Source organism: Hypanus sabinus, unplaced genomic scaffold (assembly GCF_030144855.1).
Source record: "Hypanus sabinus isolate sHypSab1 unplaced genomic scaffold, sHypSab1.hap1 scaffold_219, whole genome shotgun sequence".
Classification (NCBI taxonomy): Eukaryota; Metazoa; Chordata; class Chondrichthyes; order Myliobatiformes; family Dasyatidae; genus Hypanus; species Hypanus sabinus.
In genome coordinates this window covers 554,784-577,256 of record NW_026780298.1, presented here as the reverse complement: position 1 = coordinate 577,256, position 22,473 = coordinate 554,784, and positions in this window count along the sequence as shown.

Genomic DNA, 22,473 nt, shown 5'->3' with positions numbered 1-22,473 from the left:
GTGGTGTGTGTGTGTGTGTGTGTGTGTGTGTGTGAGTGTGTGTGTGTGTGTGTGTGTGTGTGTGTGTGTCTGTGTGTGTGTGTGTGTGTGTGTGTGTATGTGTGTGTGTGTGTGTGTGTGTGTGTGTGTGCGTGTGTGTGTGTGTGTGTGTGTGTTTGTGTGTGTGTGTGTGTGTGTGTGTGTGTGAGTGTGTGTGTGCGTGTGTGTGTGTGTGTGTGATTTTTACTGTGTGTGTGTGTGTGTGTGTGTATGTTTGTGTGTGAGTGTGTGTGTGTGTGTGTGTTTTATTCTGTGTGCGCATGTGTATGGATGTTTGTAGGCAACTCTTATATACCACAAAACGTACATGCATAAAATTTGTTATTCGCGCTGTGGATTTTGAAATGGAAAAGTGACGGACAAAGCCGCTGTTAATCCACCTGAGGAACAGTTTGATGCTGAGATACTGTGGAGTTCAATTAGCTGTAGGAATATAATGGGCGGATAAGACCCTTCACTGTCCTGTCAGTTACGAGAACAGCCACAACACGTTTCTCCATGGTGTAAATACCGGCATCATTTAACAAAATACATTCTGACGTGTATAGATTCGGTTCCGATTTGATCTCATGATTTAATATAAAGATTCCCATGTCTTTGGATTTTTCTCTACAGAGGCCATCGCAGGAACGTCAAATAAAGCCACGACATCAAATAAAGGTACATTGAAAGTATTATAAACACACACACACACACACACACACACACACACACACACAGTGATACACACAAACACTCGTTTACATACACGCGCACACAGATACACACTCTCACACTCAAACACATACATACTCACACACAGACCCTCTCTCTCCCGCAGAGTGTGCGTCTGCGCATTTTATACTGTATATACAGGTTTCCACTGCAGTGCGAAAGTCTGGGTTTCATTCCGTATCTGTCAGTCTCTGCCACAGTGTGAAGGTGTGGGGTTCATTCTGTATCTGCCCGTCTCTGTTACAGTGTGAGAGTTTGGGTATTATATTGTATCTGTCAGTCACCGCTACAGTGTGAGTGTGTGGGGTTCATTCTGTATCATTCCGTTTCTGTTACAGTGTGAGAGTGTTGGGTTCATTCTGTATCTGTCCGTCTCTATGACAGTGGGAGAATGCGGGTTTCATTCTGTGTCTATCAGTCTCTGTATCACTGTGAGAGTGTGGGTTTCATTCTGTATCTGTCAGTCTCTGTATCACTGTGAGAGTGTGGGTTTCATTCTGTATATGTCAGTCTCTGCCACAGTGTGAGTGTGTGGGGTTGATTCTGTATCAGTCAGTTTCAGTTATACTGTGAGAGGGTGGGTTTCCTTCTGTATCTGTCAGTCTCTGCCACAGTGTGAGGTTAATTCTGTGTCTGTCTTTCTCTGTTACAGTGTGAGAGTGTGGATTTCTTTCTGTATCTGTCAGTCTCTGTTTCAGTGTGAGAGTGTGGGACTCATTCTGTATCTCTCAGTCTCTGCTTCAATGTGAGAATTTGGGTTTCATTCTGTATCTGTCAGTCTCTGTTACAGTGTGAGAGTGTGAGGTTAGTTCTCTATCAGTCCGTCTCTGATACAATGTGAGATTTTGGGTATTATACTGTATCTGTCAGTCTCTGCCACAGTGTGGGGGGTGTGGGGTTCATTCTGTATCTGTCGGTCTCTGTTCCAGTGTGAGAGTGTGGGTTTCATTCCGTATCTGTCAGTCTCTGTTACACTGCGAGTGTGGGTTTCATCCTGTATCTGTAGTCTATTTTACAGTGTGAGAGTGTGGTTTTAATTCTTTATCTGTCAGTCTCTGCTCCAGCTTTAAGTGTGTCGTCTCAGTTCGGTACTTCTGAGATGCTGATTCAGTGTGAGCGGGATTATTTTTTTCCCTTCTTTGCCGCTGTTCCTCAAATCTAGCAAATACTCTTGAAATAGGTACTTTATTCCCTGAGCTGTTTTTAGAACAAGAGTCTCCTGCAGTACATTTATGTTACAATTTTGAGATAGACTCTGCACTGATGAATGCTAACGTTTGTATTGATTGCTGCATTCGGCGGAACAGATTCACATAGCAAAGGGAACATTCCGCCCGGCGTCGTTGTGCACGCCAATTGAGCAGCGCTTGATCTGTAACTTTCTGTGGCTTTGCAACTCAAGATTTCAAATTTTGAATGAAAAAAAGCAAATTAAATAAACTAATTACTTTAAATACATAAATAGATAGATAAATTAATAAATATGATTAATTAAATAAATTAATCAATTAACCGAAACAAATGCATCGCGATTCATATTCTATCAGCATTTATATGAATATATTGCCTCTGCCATTTTAAATTGCTCCATTCACAGTGTATCTCTGCACTGTTATTTTTGCCGATTTTGTCAATGTGCATCAGACTATGAAATGATTCAAGTGATGTCCGACTCAGAAATCATATAAATTAATTTCTATTTTCTTATAACAACTTCTGACGTGTCTGTTTTCTCGCCATCTGAATTTTTCATTAATAAAATATTGACTGCCTTGTTTTGTGCAACACTTTGAGATCTTGTGAGTAGGAATGTGAGGAAAGCTCAAGTTTCACAATTGGGAAGCTGGAGTTTATATCTCAACAGATGACAAACCTGTACCATCAGTTCCCTTGGTGAGCTAAATATCTAAGAAGACAAGATAAAACAGTTATAAAATGGTGAATTCTCAGTTTAGAACTTCCTAGAAAAGCAGCGGTGAGGCTGGTGAGTTAAGGAAACTAGAATCAAGTTGGGTAGTGAAGCGGAATCCAGATAACAGGGCTGACAGAGAAACCTCCAAACTGTACACATATAGACTGAGTCATGACACGGCCACAGGATCGGGAGTTAGCAAAGGTACAAAGAGGAGAGAATTCTGACGACTTTGGGAAATATCGAGGGATACAGGCACGGAATGGAACTATAATTAATAATGGTGAATTTGTTGTGCCAGAAAGTGGAAGAAACCAGGTGATATATTGACACGATGACATTTGTGGGCATCAAGGAGCAGATAGAACTATGGAGCAGCTGAGGAATCTATCTGGTTGCCAGAATTGCGACGAGATGCAGAACATTATTGTTTGAATTGCTTGATTTCTGCCCGGTGATAATCCACTAAATCGGCTGCCGAAGCAGTTTCAGGACACGCACTCCCGTAGAAGGACCATGGGTTAATATGCAGGTTTATGTTATTGGATCTTTATCTCCATCCGCTGGCGGACTGAAGTAACTCCTCAAGATAGTGGATGCGTTCACCAAGTGGATAGAGTTCTTCTCAGCTCGATAATGAAGCCGGCTCACGCTAAGGACCGGATTTTGTCCGAGAGAGTTTTTTACCCGTGAGGGATTGCCAAGGACTTTGGAATCAGATGAAAGTCCCCACTTCACCACACAGGTGATACAAAATCTAATGAAACAGTTTGGGGTAAAGGAGATGTTCCAGATCCCCTATCGACCACAACGCAGTGCGATTATTGAAGAGATGAGCAGGAATTCAAAAGCAATATTAGCTAAAATGGTTAAACGACACATGGGACACTGTGTTACCCTATGTTCGTATGATAGCTGTTGTCTGCCCCGTTCGGATATGATCGAAGTGCCGAGAGAGAGAGAGCCACTGTGATGCGGGTCAAGAGTTCAGAGCCAAACAGTGTATTAAATATTGCGCTCATAGTGGAAAACGAAGCCAAAACTGAGCTGAAAGGAATAACTAAATGAGAATGAACACCGAACATCTTCAGAGCCAGTTGACTCGACAGCCCAATTTCTCAGGCAATGCGGGATTCAAGCAGGCTACAAAACATTGCGGTGCTTTGCTCAAGTATCGGTAAGCACTACGACGAACAGTAATAATTAGCTGATGCATGCATATTCACTGGCCCAATTGCCGTAACTGCTGCGCTACCGTTACTGTGTTTCGGACAGGGAATGCCCTCCCTTGGTGAAGCCGCTGAGGCGTCACAGACCTGTGTCCGCTGGAAGTCCTGGATGAGCAACTTGTCAAAGATGTCCTTCGTCAGGAGGAGCCGCACCATATAGACCAGGAAACCAACCATCAGGCGAGGAGGAGGGTGGGGCGCTGTGATTCGGGCCAGTCTAATGAAATCGTGTACTAGGTATATCCTCAGTGATGCTGGTAGGCATAATCTATGCGACACCTCGTTAAAAGCCGTTTCCTCTACAAACGGGTCCCACATAGCGCGGTGCCCATTTGCGGCTCCGAACTTTCATGCGAAGATCCCTTGATGCCATCCAAAATCCCGCTTCTGGTTTGAATGGCCTTGCCTGTCGAAGGAGCGGATCAGCCTGCCGGATATGTTCTTTCTGGGCGCGCAGCAGAGAAGCCCTGGCTCATCTCCAGGTGCGTTTGTGGCGCTGGGTCAACTGTTGAGCAGCAGGAACTCCTGCATCAGTCTGCTGCTCAGGGTGGAGCGGGGGCTGGAACCTCTTCTGGGATTCAAAGGACGACTGGAGGATATTGTGGGCGATCTCAACAGAAATCAATTGTGACCTCCAGGACGGGGGTTTGGAGGAGACAAAACAATGCATGATTGTCTCCAACTCCTGGTTCACTCTCTCAGCCTCGCCATTGGATTCGGAGTGACCGCCTTCAGAATAGTCTGAGACGGGGTAGTAAAGTTTTGGCTCAGCAGGGCTGCGACGAGAACAGCAGAGCCAGTGCTCTGTTCTGACATCAGATGAGTAAGTCACATACCAGATAGACTACATCCCATGGTTCGAAAGAGCTCCTTGAAGGGATTGTAGCGATCCTTATGCAGATTGTAAGATTCTGAAATATTTCCGGAGAACCGGAAAATCACAACCGTCATTCCACTCTTCAAGAAGGGATGGATCAAAAGACGGGAAATCTATACATTATTTGGCGGCCGAAATGCAAATACTTGTTTGACAAAACTGTTGGAATTCTGTAGGAAATACCAGTGAAGGTAGAAAAAGTAGAGTCAATGGATGTTGTTCCCTTGGATTTTCACACGGCCTTTGACAGGGTGCTGCATATGACACTGCTAAACCAGAATAGAAACGTGGTCTTATAAGAAAGGTGAGGGGCTGAACGGCAGGGCACAAACAGTGAGAATAAAGGGGACTTTTCCTCTGACTGTTTGCCAGTAACTAGGAGTTATTCTGCAGGAAATATTTATTTTCATGTTATAAGGCGATAAGACCATATGATATAACAGCATAAGTAGGCCAATCGACACATTAAGTCTGCTCCGCCATTCAATCTTGGGCTGATCTACTTCTTCCAGACATCTCCACTCCCGTGCCTTCACCCTATACCCTTTGATGCCTTGTATAATTAAGAAGCGATCAATATCTGCCTTAAATGCACCCAATGACTTGGCCTCCACACCCGCACGTGGCAACGAATTCCACAGATCTACCTTTCTCTGACTAAAGTAATTTCTCCACTTCTCTGTTCTCAATGGAAGTCCTTCAACCCTTAAGTCGTGCACTCGTCCTACCCTCCCCTACCATGGGAAATAACGTTGCAATATCTAATCTGGTCAGGCCTTTTAACATTGGGAAGTTTCTATCAGATATCCCCCTTGTTTTCCTGAGCTCCGGGGAATATAGACCAAGAGCTGCCAGACGTTTCTCATACCTGGAATCATTCTCGTGAATCTTCACTGAACCCTCTCGAATGTCAATATCTCCTTTCTAAAATAATGACCCCAAAACTGCACTCAATACCCCAAGTATGGTCTCACGAGTGTAATATAAATCCGCAACATCACGTCTCTGCTATTATATTCTACACCTCTAGAAATTCTATACCGTCATCTTCAAAACCGACTCAACCTGGAGCTTAACCTTCAGGGAATCCTGCAGAAGGACTCCAAAGTCCCGTTGAATCTCTGTGTTTTAAATGTTCTCCCTATCTGAATAATAGTCTGCCTATTTATCTCTTCCACCAAAGTGCAGGACCATACACTTACCAACGTTGTACTTCATTTGCATTTTTCTGCCCATTCCCCTAAACTATCTCTAAGCAGTCTCTCTGTTCTTTCAGCACTACTCGCTACTTCACTAATCTTTTTTTTTCATTTTCAAATTTAGACACAAATCCATTAGCCCATAATCCAACTCATTGACATACATCGTCAAAAGCAGTGGTCCCAGCACTGACCTCTGTGGTTCTCCACGAGTAACCGACAGCCAGTCAGAATAGGATCCTTTTATTCTCAGTCTCTGTTTTCTGCCCATCAGCCAATGCTCCACCCATGCAGAAAACTTCCCTGTAATTCCATGGGCTCGTATCGTGCTAAGCAGCCTCATGTGCACACCTTGTCAAAGGCCTTCTGAAAATCCAAGTACACCACATCTACTAAGTCTCCTTTGTCTACCGTGCTTGTCACTTTCTCAAAAGTTTGCGGTATGTACATTAGACAGGATTTTCCCTTCAAGAATCTATGCTGGCTTTGGCCTGTCTTGTCATGGGCCTCCAGGCACTCCTGTAAGGTCATCCCTACCATTAGTTTCTACCATCACTTCTCAACAACTGATGACAGTCTAACAGGTTTTTAGTTTCCTTTCTTCTGCCCCCACCCTTCTTGAATAGCGGAGTAACATTTGCAATTTTCTGGTCATCTGGTACAGTGCCAGAATTTGTCGATTCTTGAAAAATCATCGTTAATGCCCCCGCAATCTCTCCATGAAAGTATATTCCATAAATTCCAGGAGCTTTATCCGCCCTCAAATCATTACGGTTTCTGAGCACCTTCTCGGTCATAACTTTCCCTGCACGTACTTCACTTCCCTGACACTCTTTAATGTCCGGTATACTGCAGATGTCTTCTACTGAGAAGACTGATGCAAAATGCGCATTAGGTTGCTCTGACATCTTAGCGTCTCCCATTGCATTATCTCCAACGTCATTTTCTATTGGTCCAATGTCTACCCACGAATCTCGTTTACCTTTAAAAAATCTTATAATCTTTTTTACAAAAGCTTTTAGAATCTTCTTGTATAATAATTCCAGATTCTATTCATAATTCATCTTTCTTTCGTAATGATCCTGTCAGGTTCTCTCTTCAAGTTTGTAAAATCCCCCAATCCTCTGTCTTCCCAATAGCTCTGGCTTCCTTCCATGCCTTCTTTTACTTTTAATTTAGCTCTGACTTTACTTGTCATTCACGATAGTGCCCATCTTCTATAAGAAAATGTCTTCTTATTTGGAATATATCTGCTTTGCACTTCCGTCATCATTCGCAGAAACTCCAGCCATTGCTGCTCTGTTGTCCTTCCTGCTAGTGACACGATTTCTCTATCTCCCGCTGAGATTTGAAATCCACATTCCCGTTGCTGTTTAGAGGCCTGTATGCAACTGCCATTAGGGTCATTTTACGCTTTCCCTTTCTTACCTCAACCCATACAGTTTCCAAGCCTATGTCATCCCTTTCTAATGCTTTAATATTATTTCTTATACACAATGTCACACCACTGCTTTACCTACTAACCTACCTTTCCTATGCACAGTATATCCCTGGACGTTCAGCTCCCAATGGCGGCCAACCTTTTGCCAAATTTCAGGGATGGACACTGCGTCATACTTGCCAATCTGTAGCGGAATTTCAAGATCGTCCATTTAACTTCGTATGTTGCGTGTATTCAAATGTAACATCTTCAGTCCTGTACTTGTTGCTTTCTGTTTTAAATGCCACGCCTCTATTGCCCTGTAACTCACACTACCAGCTGTAATTATACCACATCTCCTGACTGCCCTATCCATCTTCTCTTTTACACGGATTCTTTGATTTATTTCTGTTTTTCCCTTCCTCGGCCTATCACTCTCATTCCCATCCCCCTGCCGAATTAGTTTAAACCCTCCCGAACAGTTCTATTAAATCTGCCTGCAAGGATATTGGACCCCTTTAGGTTCAGGTGTAACTCCTCCTTTTTGTACAGTTCTGACCTCCCCCAGAAGAACACACAGTGATCCAGGAAACCGAAGCCCTACCCCCGACATCACTTTCACAGCCAGGCATTAATTTGCCTAAACATGCTGTCCTTGCGCTCGTTAGCAATCCTGAGATTACTACCCTAGTGTTCCTGCTTTACAGCTTCCGACCCAACTCCCTGAATTCCTTCTTCAGGACCTCCTCCCCTTTTTCTACCTATCTCATTGGTATCGACGTGTACCAGGATTTCTGGCTGTTCGCCCTCTCCCTTCATAATAGTCTGCACCCGATCGGAGACTTCCCGTACCCTGGCACCTGGGAGACAACACACCATGCGGGTATCTCTATCAGACTGACAGAACCTCCTGGCTGTTTCCCACACCATTGAATCCCCTATGACTACCTCATTTCTCATTTCCTTCTTTCCTTTCTGAACCCTATGTCAATGATATTGGTGACGGAGTTTGTGATTCTGTGATTTTGGACGATGCATTTTTCTGAGGAAGCAAGAAGTCCGTAGACGGACTAACACAGGAGAGGAGAACAGGCAAAGTAAGTGACAGATGGAATATAGAGCAGGGAAGTGTGTTGCCTTGCTCTTTATTACAAAGAATAAAAGTACATCTTTTTTAAACAAGAATCAAATTAAGAAATCAGAAATGCAAAAGGGCTGGGAATGAGAATATCTAAGAGTATCCATCACAGGTCCTGCACATTAATGCAATCGAGAGAGCTTGCCAGGAGTTCTACAGCATTAGTTGCTTCATTAAGTACAGTACATCATGTATGTCCGAAAACAATGTAGCTGCCTCGACACTGTCCAGTCACACACTCTACCGGGGTCAGACACAAAGTATAGCTCCGGCCTCACCGTACTGTCACACTCCATGAAAATTCAGGACATATTAGAAAACTGCAACCTCAAAAGGTACAAAAGTCAACTGGACCAGGATTCTGAAAGAGATGCCTGAAGGGGCAAGTTTCAATTATCAATTGATTCTGACATACTTCCAAATGAACAGAAGATTGCTGTTGTCACTCCTCTCTTCAAGAACGGAGAGACGAAGAAGAAAATAAATCATACTCTGAACCGTGGTTGGGGAAGTGTTGGAGTCGATTATTAAGCGGGCGGTTTTCCAGAAACTTGGAGGCACATGATAGAACGGTCTGTTGCCAGGACGTGGCGGTGGAACGAACCCAAATGCTGAACACGGGCGCGGAGACCGTATCGGGAGACGCTGCCGTTGTAGCGAGCGTAGTAAGCCTTCCAAGGAGCATTTACCCGGAGTCTTGGTCTTGGTCGATAATTCAGGAACAAGGCTAGATTTGGAACTGTTAGTCCTAAACACCACGGAGTGAGGTTACTCGTACACGAGTCGAGCAACGAGTGACACCTTCTAGTAGTGGTCACAGTATTCTTATACTACTTTAGTTGATGGAATGCAGGTGTTGGTCATTATTGGAACTTGGGAATTGATTGGGAACTAAACGAGGTTATAAAGGCTCAATTCCTGAGGAAGATAGCCAGATGCCAGAAGGGACCATGACAGAGCTATCTCATTCCCTAACAGGAGATCCAACACTGCCCTTTCTCTAGTTGGTACCTCTATGTATTGCGGCAATGAACTATCCTGCACACATTTTACAAACTCCAAACCATCCATCCCTTTTACAGTATGTGCTTCCCATTCTATGTGTGGAAAATTAAAATTTCCCACAATCACAACCTTGTGCTTACTACAAATAACTGCTATCTCCTTACAAATTTGCTCCTGCAATTCTCGCTCCCCATTAGGTGGTCTATAATGCACCACTATAAGTGTTACTACACCGTTCCCATTCCTCAATTCCACCCAACCAGTCTCCCTAGACGAGCACTCTAATCTATCCTGCCAAAGCACCGCTGTAATATTTTCTATGACAAGCAATGCAACACCTCCCCCTCTTGCCCCTCCGATTCTATCACACCTGAAGTACCGAAATCTAGTAATAATTAGTTGCCTTTCACACCCCTCCTTCAACCATGTTTCACTAATAGCTACAACCTCATAATTCCAGGTGTCAATACATGGTCTAAGCTAATTCCGCTTTCTTACAAAGCTCCTAGCATTGAAGTAAATGCATTTAAGAAATTCTCCATCTCTAACTCTCTGTCCATCCCTAACGGTGCAAACAAATTTGCTATCTTCTTCTTCTTCCTTCTCCCCTTCATCTTCGGTCTGAGCGCTCCCCTTCTCTATCAACTGCCTATCATCAATCACACACTGTCTGCAAGCTTTCTCTATTTGTGAACTAACCTCCTCCCTCTCTGTCTCTTGAATTTGATTCCCATCCCCCAACCATTCCAGTTAAAAGTCTCCCCCGTAGCCTTAGCAAATCTCCCCGCCAGGATATTGGTCCTCCGAGGATCCAAGTGTAACCTGTCCTTTTTGCACAGTTCACAACAGGCCCAAAAGAGGTCCCAATGATCCAGAGACTTGAATCGTTGCCCCTTGCTTCAATCCCTCAGCCACGCATTTATCCTCCACCTCATTCCATTCCTACTCTCACTGTCGCGTGCCACATGCAGTAATCCCGAGAATACTACCTTTGCGGTCCTTCTTCTCAACTCCTCTCCTGACTCACTATATTCTCATTTCAGGACCTCTTCCCTGTTCCTATCTTTGTCGTTGGTACCTACATGTACCACGACCTCTGGCTCCTCACCCTCTTCAGGATATCTCGGACGCGATCAGAAACATCCTGGAACTTGTCACCAGGGATGCAAACTACCATCCGGATCTCCTGACTGCGTCCGCATAATTGCCTATCTGACCCCATAACTATCGAGTCCACTATTACTACTGCCTTCGTCTTCCTTTCCGTACACTTCTGAGCCACAGTTGCAGACTCTGTGCCGGAGACATGGCCATTGCATCTTCTCCCAGATAGGCTCCCCCAACACCCCCCCCCCCGCCAATAGTACTCAAACAGGAGTACTTATGTTCAAGGCGTACAGCCCCTAGGGTACTCTCTAGTACCTGACTCTTCCCCTTCCATAACTTAAACATGAAACACTTGTCTGCCTCCCGTGACCCTGGTGTGACCACCTGCCTGTAACACCTCCTCATTCTCCCAGACCAGACGAAGGTAATCGAGCTGCAACTGCAGTTCCCTAACACGGTCCCTTAGGAGCTGCAGCTCGGCGCACCTGGCGCAGATGTGAACGTCCGGGAGGCTAGGTGACTCCAGGACCTCCCACATCCGACACCGAGAACAGGAAGCTGCCCTCACACTCATAATTCCACCTTTTCTCAATTAACAGGAAAAATTGCAAACAAAACCTCCCTTGCCACGCCCGTTTCCGCCTAAGCCCGTTGAGCCAAAGCTCTGAAGCTTCACTCTGCTCCCGGCTCACTGCTCTGCCCGCAAACGACGCCTCCCGCTGTAAGAGGCTGTGTTTTAAATCTTCCGCGTTTCATTGCCCGAAGCCACAGGGCTGCGCGGTCCCGCCTCTCTTAACCCCGATAAGAAGAAAAAATTAAAACGGCTCCCACAGCTCACCCGTTCCGATTATCAGACTTCCTTCTCCAAATTCGCAGCCAGAGAGTCGACCCTCACATCTGGGACAATCATCTAAACCACGCGTGCTCTAGAGGAGGTTCAAACTGACAGCGTCGGCATTTCCCCACCGTGTACTGACATTCGGCTAGCGCCAGGGGGCCCTGCAGAGTCAGCACGCCGCTTTGAATATCAGAAATGTCGGATGAGAATACAGACTTTTCTGAAGAATGATTGCCTCCTCTTTCAGAGAGACAAACACTGAATCTGGAAGCAGGTTGGGAAAGAGAATTGAATAGCTGGACCGAAGAGTGACTAAGCATCTACGTGAAAGAAATGTGAAAGTTTCTTCAGAAAACACCATGACGGAATCCATAGTTGAATAAATCACAATTTGACCGCCCGCTGCATGGGAGATTTTATTTGTTGACCTTCCCTTCTCTGAACGCGAACAGAAGCGGCCCCAAAGCCGACGTCTGCCGAACACCACTAATCAGCTCCGTTTAGACCCACTCCTTGCATTCTGGCATTCAGACGGTCTGCCATCCATCATATATTTTTGTATTAAGGGCGTTTTATCCTGTTTAGAAACCTCAAGCGCGGCACATTGTCAAAGATCTTCTGAAAATCCAAGTAAACAACATCCACTGACTCTCCTGTGTGGAATCTGCCTTTTGGTTTCCTGAAATAATGCCAACAGATTTATAAAGCTTTGCATGCCCTTCAGGAAACCACGGTAAAATCCGCCCTATATTATCATTACTCTCCATAGACGAGAAATCTCATCATTAATAATGGAGTCCTACATCTTTCCAACCACTGATGACAGGCTATCCAGCCTATAGTTTCTTGTCGTTTGTCCACCTTAGAGTGGAGTGGATTGACATTTGTTACTTCTTACACTTCTGGACTCTTCCAAATCACAATGATTATTCAAAGTTCGCCGCTAATGCCGTCCTCAGCCACGTCTTTCAGAAAGCGCAGGCTGTTGTCAGATCCACAACCCCAGTTTCCCCGGTGCAAATACTTTGCATCTGGCAACAGATGGCGACAAACTGATCAGATCTCAATGTTGCAGTGAACCAGACGGAGCATCCTGGTCTCCTCCAGCTGGTCCAGCTGATTAGTGCTTCTAACTTCCCGTATTTCAGCCTCTCAAACATCTTCTCCTCAGCAATAGAAACTACACTCACTTCCATCAATAGCAGTCGCAGCCTTCTTTCATACTGCTGGTGTCATGCACGCTGCAGAATGATGTAAAATATTAGGTTCATCGTTACCGCAAAGGAAAGAGGGATTATATTAATTATTGTATTAATGGGCGTGTGGGTGAATGGCAGAGTTTGATTAGACGGTGGAATATTAATGGGTGTGTTGAGAGAGGCGAAAAGGATTATATTGGGTACAGCATTAAGGGGTGTATGGGAAGGACATTATGGAATTACACTAGGTGAAGTATACGAGGTTAAGTGGATAAAGCGGAATTTGGAATTCTGTCTGGTCTGAGGAGGTGACATGGTGCAGGGTAAGGTATTAAAGGAGAGCAGAGGGGTGGAATAGAAGGCGAAATTATTTTTTTGAAGGGAAATCTAGGTGTAACGATACTCATTGGTGGGTTAATGGGTGTATCGGGGGAAAGGCTGTTAGGGGATGGGAGATGTTGATTGAAGGAAGTTTAGAATGGGTTTGAAACACTTGTGTAGTAATCGTTCTGTATAGGGAGTGGAAGTTAGGAGAAGGGAGATGTTAATCGGATCGTGAAAGGATGTTGGAATGAGTTTGCAATATTAGTGTAGTAATCGTTGAGTCGGGGGTGCTCGGTGACGGCATATATTACTCGGAGTGTGGAGCTAGGTTAGAATGGGTTTGAAATAATGGTGTGGGAATCTCTGTGCAGAGGGAGAGAAGATTGGTATTTGAGTGGGGATATTAATGGTTGAATGGATGATGATAATACGCGAAGTGAACTGGTGTGTGATTGGAGGACTCACTTCTGATCCTCAGTAGGTCAGGCAACCTCTATGACAATGAATAAACAGTCTACGTTTCCGACCTTGGTCTTTCATCAGGGCTTGAACAGACAGTCGAAGTGGCCAGAATATGAAGGCTTGCAGGAGAGGAGAAGTGGAAAGATACCAAGGTGGAGAAATGAGGAATAAGGAAGGAAGTAGGGAAACGTATCAGGTTAGATAAATCGTTGTTGATGCCATTAGATTAGAGGATACTAAGACAGAATATGAGGTGTTAATAATGTCCCAAGATGAGGCCATGGACAAACATGACGGAAACGGTGTGGGGAAAGGTATTGAAAGTGTCTGGCACTGTGAATTCCCGCATTTTTGTGGATAGAGCTGAGATGCTCGAGAAAGTGTTTATCAATGTGATTAACAGTCGCCATGCGTTCAGTACAAGTTTACAATTTAGATTTGTACATTGAGGTTTAACAATTTAGTGCCATACCTCATCACAATTGGAATTTGACTTGAATGACATCATGTTTATTTTTACCCCAGCTGTTGGGAGACTCGTCAGCCTTGTGTGGATCTGAATGTTCAGCGTGCTGGAGCGAGTATAAATGAATGACCGTGGAGATTCATCTGCTCAGATTTTCTTCAGCGAGATCGCGGGCAGCTGGAGGACAGGCTGAATCTCACACAGCATGATTGAAACATTTTACCGTGTGAGAAAGATATGGTACATGATCATCGCCATTATCGGTGTTCCTAGTAAGAACATGGGCGAAGTAACATTTGCCGCTGTGACATCGCGTTCATTAGACTAGTTCGGTTGTTATGCGGTTATGAGTGCGGTGGAGACATTGTGGCAACGCTCCGTGTTCGGTCGGAAGTTTCTTTGCAGTTTGATTCGTGGACTCGGCCGGAAATGGATCGGCAGCTGAAACAGATGTCGAGCGGAAGATCGCGGAGACGAATTCATTTTGTGGGTTCATGGCGGGCAGTTTTGATTTATCAATGCAAAGCCTCTGCTAAAGTAAATTCCGATAACCCGGAGCGTTGGACACCTTTAGAGACTATTGGTGTAACTCCGTATCAATACTGTAGCATACTTCAATTTCAAATTTAAAGCTACTGATCTGTGCTTTAGAAATCGATGCAAGTTTGAAGGGAATGCGAGAAGAGAATTGCAGCTGAGATTTCGGGAAGAAACGCAGACATCACTTGTCAGTCTCAAACATCCGGAGTTTCGAAAGATTAAAGAAAAAGTTCTGTGTAGGTCTCGTGTAGCAGGATCTGTTTTATGCCCTGTTATCCGTGAAGTGAAGAGGGAGTGAAGGGACAACATAGCGGTGTCCGATGGAGCTCAGCCGGGGTAAGGTCCCTGCGATACTCCGCTCAGGAACAATGAGCTTTGAAGTATTTGGAACAATGCTGTAGCAGTTTGGAGCAACTCATGACAAGACATGCGAACGGGGGGTGGTGAATAAATCTGTTTTTCTAATGGACTGAGGCGGATAGGCGGTGCTTCGCTGTATGAGGAGTGTGTCAGTACATCGGTGACAGGATCGCGACAGTGAGAAATGCACAGGGGTATCCAGACATTACACATCAACGTAAAGGAGGACAATGTTTATGAAGCGCCTATGTTATTCTTTTTTTTTTCTTTATGTACTGGATGTTCAAAGCACTAACGTGCAAGATACGTCAGGCATTCAGTGGCTCAGGCAAAATTATTAAAAGGGCGAATAGGAACTTTCTGCTCGCACACTTTGACATGGTGTGAAGGACCCCGGGAAGGAATAGCTGCAGATTTTAATAGAAGAGAGGCAAGCGGGGCCCCTACGGGCGGGTGACGACCGGAAATCAAAGAGGGGTCGAGGAAATGCGACCGGTGGCTGTAAATTTGCTTTGGACTGTGTAAGTGGACAGAGACGGAGGGAGCGGGACCGCTGTATCGGGAGAGTGACGGACCATAGGTGACAGCAACGCGGCAACCATCATCGCTGAGAAATTTGCCCCGGTAGCCAGGCTAAACGTATCACTCGAAAACCTGATTGCTGGAGATTTACATTAATTTCTCCAAAGCCCTCTCGGCAATCAATTGACAATGCCTTGTTTCCAAACACTGCTCCTCTTCCAGTACCGAGCAGCGCGCCGTTTTACATTTGTAAACTTCCAGAAATGAGTTGTCTGCGAAGTTGTAATGTGCTCAATTTCCAGCTTATCTGTGGCTTCAGACCCACGGAACGGTGAGACAGTTATTCACATTTTATTTATTTATTTTTTTTTTTTGCTGTTCCCGCAGTGAATTTACTGGCGATTGTAATCCTGTCCCGGGGAAAGTGCGGCCTCTCCACCTGCACCACTCGCTACCTGGTGGTCATGGCAACCGCGGATCTACTAACCATCATATCTCGGGTTATACTGTGGCGGATCAGTTATTATTACTTCCCAGGAACTTTCCTGGACATCACCCCCGTGTGCAGTGTGATCTTCGCCCTAGGACAGGCAGCCACTGACTGTTCTGTCTGGTTCACCGTCACTTTTACATTTGATCGGTTTGTTGCCATTTGTTTCCAGAAGTGGAAAGTGAAGTATTGCACCGGGAAAACTGCGGCTGTTGTTCTAACAACAACCGGTGTTTTGTTCTGCTTTAAAAATGTACCCTACTTCTTTGTATACCAACCTGTGAAAGTGATTGACAATATACCCTGGGACTGTATTCCAAAGCCGGGCTTCTATACGGATCCCGGGTGGGTGGGATATGACTGGCTTTCTACCGTCCTTACGCCATTACTCCCGTTCGTGTTAATACTGCTGTTCAACGCTCTGACAGTCAGACACATTTTGGTGATGAGTCGCGTCCGTAAGGGGCTGAGGGGACAGAACAAGGCGGAGAACCGCAGTGACCCGGAGATGGAGAGCAGGAGGAGGTCTGTGATCTTACTTCTCACCATCTCCGGAAGCTTCATCATCCTGTGGTCGGTGACTGTTGGCGAATTCATTTATTATACGATTTCCGGATTGGATCAGAATAATTACAATAATTCGGAATATATATTTGGACAATCGGGATATTTGCTGTTGGTGTTAAGTTGCTGCACAAACACGTTTATTTATGGGGTAACTCAGTCCAAGTTCAGAGACCAGTTCATCAGCGCAGCAATATTTCCGCTCTTGTCAATTATTCAACTGATTAATAAATGATATATATTGAGTTTTTTTCAGAGGCGGTCGCACTGTTTCCCATCTTGACACTGAATAACTGACTGCCACCGGACAATGTGCCAGAGGGGGGAATAAAACTGGGGGAACAGGAGGGGTAGAATTGGCAGCTTAATGCTCCAGGGTTCGGATGTTTCAGACGTGTTAGAGGCAGAGGAACGACGGGTAGGGGGGCATTGCTAGTCAGGAAAATGTCACAGCAGTACTCAGGCAGGACAGATTAGAGGGCTGGTCACATATGTGTGGAGCCGAAAAACAGGAAATGTATGACCATACTAATAGGGTTGTATAATAGACCACCAAACAGTATGCGAGAATTGGAGGAGCAACTCTGCAGAGAGATGGTGGACAACTGCAGGAACATAAAATTGTGATAGTATGGGTTTCTAATTTTCCACATATTTATTGGGACTCCCATACGGTTAAAGCTCTAGACGGGTTAGAGTTTGTTAAAAATTTTCAGGAATTTTTTTCTAAAACAATATATAGAGCTACCAACTAGAGAGGATGCAATATTAGATCTCCTTTTAGGAAACGAGTTAGGACAGGTGATGGAAATGTGTGTAGGGGAACACTTTAGTTCCAGTGATCATAATACCATTAGTTTCAAGTTGATCATGGATAAAGATAGATCTGGTCCTCAGTTTGAGTTTTTAAACTGGGAAAAAAAAGCCAAATTTGAAGAAATGAGAAAGGATCTAAAAATCGAGGATTGGTAAGTGGGAGACCTTCAAAGGAGAAGTTTTGAGATTGCAGAGTTTGTACATTCCTGTTAGGATTAAGGGCAAAGTGAATAAGAATAAGGAACCTTGGTTCTCAAGAGATATTGGAACTCTGATAAAGAAAAGAGAGAGATGTATGTCATCTATAGGCAACAGGACACAAATAAGGTGCTTGAGGAGTATAAAATTGCAAAAAAAAAAAATACTTAAGAAAGAAATTTGGAAGGCTAAAAGAAGACATGAGATTGCTTTGGCGGTAAAGGTGAAGAATAATCCAAGGAGCTTCTACAGGTATATTAAGAGCAAAAGGAGAGTAAGGGATACAATTGGTCCTCTGGATGAACAGAGTCGTCGGCTATGTATGGAACAAAAAAAAAATAGGGAGATCTTAAATGTTCTTTTTTGCATCTGTAGTTACTAAGTTAACTGGCATGGAGTCTATGGAAATAAGGCAAACAAGTAGTGAGGTCATGGAGGTCGGAGATTGGATGATAGGAAATTGAGGAGGAAGTGCTTGGTATCTTAAGGCTAACCAGAGTAGATAAATCCCCAGGTCCTGACAGAGTATTCCCTCGGACTTTGAAGAAGACTGGTGTTGAAATTGTAGGGGCCCTGGCAGATATATTTAAAATGTCGGTATCTGCGGGTGAGGTACTGGAGGATTAGAGGACATCTCATGTTGTTCCATTACTTTAAAAAGGCTCTAAAAGTAATCCTGAAATTTATTGGCCGGTAAATTTGACGCCATTGCTAGGTAAGTTATTGGAAGGAGTACTAAGAGATAGGATCTACAAATATTTGGTTATGCAGGGACTTATTAGGCAGAGGCAACATGGCTTTATGCGTGGTAGGTCATGTATAATCAATCTATTAGAGTTTTTCGAGGAGGTTACCAGGAAAGTGAATGATGGGTAGGCAGTAGATGTTCTCTACATGGACTTCAGTAAGGCCTTTGACAAGGTCCGCATGAGAAGTCAGTTAGGAAGATACAGTCGCTAGGTGTACATCGAGAGGTAGCAAAATGGATTAGACATTGTCTCAATGGAAGAAGCCAGAGAGTGGCAGTAGAGGATTACCACTCTGAGTGGAGGCCTGTGACTAGTGGTGTGCCACTGAGATCAGTGCTGGGTCCATTGTTATTTGTCATCATGATAACGTGGTAAATTGGATCAGCAAATTTGCTGATGGTACAAAGATTGGAGGTATAGTGGCCAGTGAGGAAGGTTATCAGAGCTTGCAGAGGGATTTGGACCAGCTGGAAACTTGGGCTGAAAATGGCAGATGGACTTTAACGCAGACATGTGTGACGTATTGCACCTTGGAAGAATAAACCGAGACAGAACTTACAAGGTAAATGGTAGGACACTGAGCAGTTTAGAAGAATAGAGGGATCTGGGAATATAGATATATAATTCCCGAAAAGTGGCGACACAGGTAGATAGGGTCGTAAAGAGAGCTTTTGGTACATTGGCCTTTATAAATCAAGCTATTGAGTATCAGAGTTGGAATGTAATGGTGAGGTTGTATAAGGCATTGTTGCCAAATTTGGAGTATTGTGTGCAGTTGTGTGTCACTGAATTACAGGAAGGATATTAATAAGGTTGAAAGAGTGCAATGAAGGTTTACAAGGATGTTGCCAGGACTTGAGAAACTGAGTTACAAAGAAAGTTTGAATAGGTTAGGACTTTATTCCCTGGAGCGTAGAAAAATGAGGGGAGAATTGGTAGAGGTACATAAAATTATGATGGGTATAGATAGAGTGAATGCAAGCAGGTATTTTCCACTGAGGCTAGGGGAGAAAAGAAAACAGAGGACATGGGCTAGGGGTGAAGGGGGCAAAGTTTAAAGGGAACATTGGGGGGTGATCTTTCACACAGGGAGTTGTGGGAGTGTGGAATGAGCTGGCAAAATATGTGGTACATGTGGGCTCACTTTTAACATTTAAGACAAACTTGTACAGGTACATGGTTGAGGGGGTATGGAGCGGTACGTTCCATTTGCAGGTCAGTGGGACTAGGCAGAAAAATGGTTCGGCACAGCCAAGAAGGGCTAAAAGGCCTGTTTCTGTTCTGTAATGTACTGTGTTTCTATGGTTCCGAACCTATGGGAGACACAGCTCCGGAACTCTCGTCACCCAGCCCACGACAACCATCTCCTAGCAATTATTAAACTCGCCTTTCCCTTTGTTTTCATTTATTTTTTTCAATCATAGTCCCGCTCTCGTCACCCGGCATACCGCTTTCGATATTGAATCCCGCACTCGAACGTAAATGTCCATCGGTTAACGGTTTACTTCCCGGCGAAAACTCCGGAGAGGACAGGTCGTAGGATCCGATCAGGTGGGGACGGTGATTCGGTGGAGACAACGTGGGGAGTCTGCTGCGGATCGATGAGTACGGGTTTTGGAGGTTTTGTGCTCCAGCCTGTGCACATTCAGTAATGCTTCAGCTCTAAATAAACTTCTTTTATTTGCGTACCGTGTGAATTTGTTGTCTCGTGTGACGAGCTGTAACAGGGCAGCAAAACGCACAGCATTCAGACAAATGCTGAGGCGTGGGTGGGCGGGACATCCCGATCTCACGGACTGGCGGGACCGAGCGTGTAAACCCCAGACGTACCAGGCTGGAGATTTGCGGGTTTCTCGGCGCTGAGTTGGAGACTGCCGGCGAGGGCGAAGGAGCCCTTTACTGAGACGTCCGGGAAGAAAGGGGGTTTCCGAATCAATCCTGAGAATCGCCACGACCTCAACTCCAACGACACTCCCATATCGGTAATCGTACCTGTATTTGACGACACATCCCGAAATGCATACATTGTCAAATCCCTGTACACCTGCAAACGCGCTGACATCCCCACATGCACACATCGCTGTCCGAGTGAAAAATCATAATAATCTCAAATAGTTCACAAAATAGTTATCTCCTCGTTAAAGAAATAGTTTAAAGTTCAGTTTAAAGTGCATTTATACATTTATTAATAAAGTATCTAGAAATGAAACATTCCTGAGACACGTCACGTGTCCAAATGCACCGACACACTGCAAATTCGTGCGCAGCCACAGATCTGACGACACGCCCATAAATCAGCGCACACCCCGAAGTGCTTGTGTATCCAAAATCCGCGTACACCCGCAAACCTGCTCAAACCCCCATCTGAATATTTCATTATCTCAGAGAACGTGTCATTTCAAACATTTCACGGAATTTCTGCCTCCATATTAGAGACATAGACCGAGCAAGATTCAGTTTAAGTCCATCTATAATGAAAATACATGTAAATGAAGTAAGTTCGAGACCCAGGTCCACTGGCAACCCCAAATCCGTCTGCATCCATATGCGCCAATAAATCCCTAAATCTGCGCACGTACTCCTACATCCGAGTGCACCCTAAATTCCTCTGCGCCAATGTTCCCCAACACACTCCATAATCTGCGCACATCCCTAAATCGATATGAACCCCAAATCTGGCCAAACCTGTTGACACCCCACATTCACATTTGATTATCCCAGAGCAAGTAACCTTTCAAAAAGTTCAGAAAATAACTGTATCCACATTACTAATACAGCAAGAACAAAGTTCAACATTGAAAGTGCATTCATTGCTTAGGCTTCTATAAATGAAAAAGCCTCGAGATTATCATATCTCCAAATCAACCGACATACACATTTTTGTAACCGTTTTTCACCAACACACCCCTAAATCTGTGCACAGCCCCAAATCCACACGCAACGTTAAATCAGTGTGCAGGCCCAAATCCATGTGCACCACCAAGTACGCCTGAACCTCACAAATTAGTGGGCAACTCCACACACCCCGACAGACGCAAATCTCCGCACATCCCCGAAACTCGTTTGCAACTCCAGAGAGGCTGACACACGATTACATCAACGAACATCCCCAAATTAGAGTGCACCTCCATATTGGCGGACATATCAATAAATCTCAGAGCAGGAATCATTTCAAACAGTTGAGAAAAAAAAATGACTGCCTCAACATTAAAATTCCGCACATAACATAACATTGCTTTTCAGCTCCAGATCCGGGTGCACCCCCGTTTTCCAGATAACACCCCTAAGACTGCGAGCATCCCCAAATCCAGGCACCCAGTGAACGCTTCCGCACTCCCACATTTGAAGCATACACCTAAATCTGTGCGATCCAACATTCAGTATGTATCCCCGTATTAGAGAAAACACCCGAAATCCGTCCACATCCCCAATTCCGTGCACCCAGCGAATGCTTTCCGCGCTCCCATATTTGAAGCATAGACCTCAATCTGTTCAATCAAACATTCGGTATGTCGCCCCGTATTAGAGAAAACACCCGAAATCCGTCCGCATCCCCAAATCCGGACAGCTTTGTGGTGATTGCTGCGGACTTTAGCCACACCAGCTTGAAGGCTGTGTTCCCCAAATTCCTGCAATATTTGGATTTCAAAACCAGGGCAGACAACACACTGGACTTGGTTTATACCAACACACCGCAGGCATACAAAGCAGCCCCCCGCCCCCATCTTGGCCACTCTGACCACATATCTGTCATGTTAACACCAGCATATAAACCACTGCTTAAACGTGTGAGAGCAGAGAAAAGGGATCTGGCCAAAAGGAGCAGCCTCAGCTGTCTTTTGCACTCTCTACAATACTGCACTACAATAATGTATTTTGCACACAGACTGGGACATATTCAAAACAACAGCCTCCTATGATGCCCATATAGACATTGAGGAGCATGCGGAGGCAGTAATCAGCTACATATCCAAATGCACGGCGGATGTCACTGTGATGAAAGTCTTCACCGCACGTGGTTATAAAAAGCCATGGATGGCAACAGAGGTACGTTCACTACTGAAGGCCCGTAATCAGCCTAAAGATCGGGGGACAGGAGTACGCTTCGCTCAGCCAAGTCTGCGCTTTCACCAGGGATCAGGAAAGCGAAAAATGCATGGATACTTCTATGACACAGGTGACACCAGACGGATGTGGCAGGGAATTAAAGCTCTGACAGACTACAAGGTCAGGCAGAAAACCGATGACAGCGCCGTCTCTCTTCCAAACAGGCTTAACAATTTCTTTGCACGCTTCGAAGCATCA